This window comes from Tenrec ecaudatus, chromosome 9, assembly GCF_050624435.1.
Source record: "Tenrec ecaudatus isolate mTenEca1 chromosome 9, mTenEca1.hap1, whole genome shotgun sequence".
NCBI classification, from domain to species: domain Eukaryota; kingdom Metazoa; phylum Chordata; class Mammalia; order Afrosoricida; family Tenrecidae; genus Tenrec; species Tenrec ecaudatus.
In genome coordinates, this window is record NC_134538.1 from 118,296,853 (window position 1) to 118,301,789 (window position 4,937).

Genomic DNA, 4,937 nt, shown 5'->3' on the forward strand with positions numbered 1-4,937 from the left:
CAGCGACCCAAAGGAGGCCCCAGAACTCCTAGGAGATGAGCTTGGTCAATAACCTTTTATGACATTGGGTCATAAAAAGGGATTCACATGTTGGCTCTGGGCTGTTTGGTAATGACAAATATAAATTTATAGCAGATACATCAGTGGTATTTATCATACTCTCAAGATCACACTTCTAACAATTCAACTATTAACATGAAATTACACTACTGACGAGAAATGACCACTGTTTCCAGAGAGCACTTCTGAGGCTGAGAATATGACTCATTTCTGGGCTGCCCACGTCAGTGATTGGCACATCGTTTTATCCAGCTGTCTAACCACCCAAATAGAAAGCGTTTGAAACTCCACCTATAGATTAAAAGGTCCTTTGATCCAGTCCTTTCATTGTTTCTTGAATCGCAACAACATTGCTTCACTAAAAACTGTAGCTATCTTAATTCAAATCAGTAATATATTTCCCAGAGGTTGTTATAACATATCTTACACAATAGCCATACTGGATTTAATCAACTACCGGCTAGCATACTCTCCCTCTAAAACCATGCTGTGTCCCATGCTTCCCTTCCATAAATCCAGGCCCTTTATGGCTTATTACAGAAGGCTTTCCAAGTCCGCCGTTCATCTCTTAAGGCTCAAACTTAAGTCACTCACCAACTTTGGTCTCAGACTTGAGCCGCATTGGACTTGAGTTTGTTCCCCCGTCAACCTCCTTCTTCTCTAAACCTTCTCAAATGACACCAATTCTGATTAGAGCTCCCTTCACTTGATTCCACTTACATGCCCTGCCTTTGTCCAATGTCCACAGTCTGAGTTGCCACCCGGCCTTCTGTTCTGCCCTGAAGAGCAGTAAACAATGCACTGCATCTTCCCATTTACTTGTGTTTATCCCAACTACATTGAAAGCAATTGAAGTCGATCCTATTCACAATTGGGTAGATGATAGGACCATTTACTACTGTGAAGAATCAAGAAAATGGTAGAATAGGGAGAGATATTTAGTTTAATATGTTATTAACTGCATGGGGAAAGGTATTTCGTTTAATACATTATCATCCGATTTTTCAACTTTCTCTATAATGCATCATGTATCTTTTTAGCTTCTACTTTTATAGTCACTTCTTAGACAAAGCCCCCAAACAGTACAATTTTGTTGAACAAAATTAAGCCTCAAAACCTACAATGGACAACTATTTGGAATATACTTAAGATTTCAGCAAGATCAGTAAAACATGTTCAACGTTTCTTTTATGACTTGAATACATTTTCACATAGTGGTTTTCCATAGTCACAGGAAAATCTGAAAATCTTGTGGCCTTAAAAACCAAGAGAAACAAAACCACCAAGGAGACCGACCAAACCCAAGGATGCACACATCATCCCAACATACAAAAGGGGAGGGGGGAGACGATGGCACTGGGGGAGCAGTCACTAATCCACCCAGGGGGAGGGTAATGTTTACATCTCCACAGAAATAGGAGTGTGCGTGCAGACCCCACCACAGCTCGTCAAACCTTAAGGGCTGCTTAACCACACGGAACAACTCATGAACAGAGAGTTTTACAGGGCTGGCCCCACTCAGAGCCAAACTGACCCCTCCCTAGAAGCTTGTGCTACAGAGGACCACACTAACCCTACAGGTTGGGAAGGGGGCGGCCTGCCATGCCCACAGGGAAGCAAACCAAGAAGGAAAAAGAGAGAGTGAGGGACTAGACCCCATACTTGCACACCAAGCCCTGAGGACGACCTCCCTGCAGGGAGCTGCTAAGGCACAGAGAGGACCAGGGCTGACAGCAGCTGGAGACAGGATATCCCCTCGCTGGAGCACACCATGATAGAGGACAATCCTGGGGACACACGGCTGGGAATTAGTCCAGTCTGACCCCGCCACAGTAGGGCCAAACAAGAAGGGAACATAACAGATCAGCAATGGGAGCAAAGCCAAGCCACAATACCCCAGAGGAGCCCCCAAAGTAGACTTCACTACCACCACCACCACCACCAGGACCAGTGGGGAGATAGTCATAAAGGTCAGTGGAGAGAACTTGAATAATGTATGCTTTTTCGTTTTTTTTGCTAGTTTTTCCCCCTCTTTATATTCTATCTTTTTTTTTTGGTCTCCATTATTGTTGGTTTGCCTCCCTATATAAGATAGGCATGGAATAAATCCCGAGGATTAAGCAATGGGACCAACAGTTCTAGAGAGACTTGGAGGGTGAAGGAAGCAGAGCAAGGGAGTGGTCATCAAAAATGTCACAGACAGGGGAACAACTAGGGAATTAAAATCAGCAAGGAGGACAATGTAGAGGTCCTTGGGGTGATGGAACAACAGCGGTCTAGCTGAGAGGAATTACTAAGAGGCAGATGAAGGGTGAGCATGATGGTGGGGCAGGAGGAAGGTTAAAGGAAACAGAGGAAAGATCTAGGGAGCAAAGCTATGGATAGAGGTATAAACATAGATGTGTACATATGTAAATATATTGATTCATAAAAATAGAGGTACTGCCCTATGTACATATATTTATGTGGCAATACCCTGAGGAAGTGGATGGATTTGGGCCCATGCTCAAGCCCTCCCTCAATACAAGAACACTTTGTTCTAACAACCTGGCATTCTGTGATGCTCACCCTCTGGACATGATCATTGAAGACAAAATGGGTGCATAAGCAATTGTGATGAAGAAAGTTAATGGTGCTCAGCTATTAAAAGATATAGCATCTGGGGGTCTTAAAGGCTTGAAGTTAAACAAGTGGCCATCTAGCAGAGAAGCAACAAGCCCACATGGTAGGGGCACACCAGCCTGTGTGATCATGAGGTGTGGATGAGATGAGGTAACAGGCATCAGAAGACCCAAAACAAATAAACAAACAAAAACATTGTTGAGAACGAGGAGGCTCAGAGTAGAGACTCCAAACCCATCTGTCAACAATAGGACATCTCCTCACAGAAGGGTCACGAAGAAAGGAGTGAGTTAACCAGGGCGCAGTATATCACTGATGAAATAAACAATATTCTTCTAGTTCTCTGAGGCTTCCTCAACCCCCACTATCAGGACCCTAGTCCTGCCTTTCAGTTCTGGTTAGACCAGAGCATGTACACTTGTACAGATAAGAGGTCACAACACACAGAATCCATGTCAGATAAACCCTTCAGGAACAGAAATGGGAGCGAAGGGGGGAGGTGGAAGGGGGAAGGGAGAACCGATCACAGTGATCAATGCTTAACATCCCCACCCAAGGGGGACAAACAACAGAAATGTGGGTGAACAGAGACAGCGATCAGTGTAAAATATGAAAATAATGATAATTTATCAAGCATTCACAGAGGTGGGAGAGTGGGAGAAGGAGGGAAAAAGAGGAGCTGATATCAAGGGTCCAAATAGGAAGTAAATGTTTAGAATGATGATGGCAATATATGTACAAATATGCTTGATATAAATGATACATGAATTGTTATAAGACCTGTAAGAGCTACCAATAAAATGATGCTAAAAAGCAACAAAACAAAACACCAAAGCACTGAGGAGAATCTAAGACCCACTTAATCAAGGAAAATCCATTGACAAACATTACCTTATTGTTAAATCCCATAAGAGAACCATTCTGTTTTTGTTACTGTTTTAATCAGATAACCAGAGTTCTGATCAACAACAGATTTCCTAAAAACAAAAGTGCGTGCTAAGATAGTGATAAGCTAGAGATTCGGATTATTGTGGTGGTTAGTGCCACTGAGTCATGTCCACCCGCGCTGAGCCTCTGTGCAGCAGAAGGAGCCCCGCAGCCGTGCACCAGCCATACATCCCCAGGCCCGGGCCCACTGACGCAGCGACGGGGTCAGTCCTTCTCCTTGGGACCTTCCTCTCTCTCACTGCCCCTCGCCTGTACGAAGTGCGTTGTCCTTCTCCAGGGCCTGGCTCTCCTTACCATATGTTCCAACAGGCAAGACCAAGTCTGGTCATCCTTGCCTCTAAGGAACCCTGGGCTATGCTTCTTCCAGATAGGTTTGTCCTTTTGGCAGTCCATGATATTTTCAATGTTTTTTTTTAGAAACACAATCCAAATTCATTCTTCTTCATTCATCCTTCTTCAATGTTTCACCTTAGAATATTTACGTTGCTGTTGTTGTTAGGAGCTTTCTGTACAAATTTTAGATGACTCTTCCCAGGAGCAGCATCTCACCTCTTTTTCCTGTCATGATACAGGAGGGTTTGAACCTCAGGCCTTTCATTAGGAGGTGAGTGCTTAACTATTGCTCCATCAGGGGTCACTGTAGCTCATATGAACCCAACCCCCAAACTCAAGGACATTGAGTAGGTTGTGTAGTAGAGACCCCGCAGGACAGAGTAGAGCTGCGTTGTAAAGTTTTCAAGACTATAAATCTTTGCAGGAGCAGCTAGAGTTAATACCTAAATGCTAAACCCAGTATGCAACCAGGTATCCTTAAAGGTCATATTATGAACTAGTAAGTGTCCCAGTTTGATAATATATTTATGGGCATGTAAGTATTGTTCCCTTATTTGCATGGATTATTTCATTTGGAGTGCTATTAAATCTTGGTGTGCTCAATGAAGCAATTTATTTTCTATATTATTGAATTTATTTTGTGTTTGTGCCTGGTCTCACAAACGAGATAATTCCTTCCTTGAATGCAGAAAATTGAGCATAATTCTTCTACTCCTCCGTAGTCAGTTGCATGCTTAGGCTCATAGCAGATACCCAATAAACATGCTTTAATTAATTGAATACACTTGGAATCATTCTTCTATGTGATATTTGCAGTGTTCATGACCATCTGGGCCTCCACTCAATCACTGCTATGTGATTATATCAAGACCAAGCAGATGCTGTCTAAGGATGATGTCCTTCGTGACTTTAAAATCCTTCCAGAGGTAGAGTTCAGCCCAGGTCAGCTACCTGGCACATACTTGCAGATGACT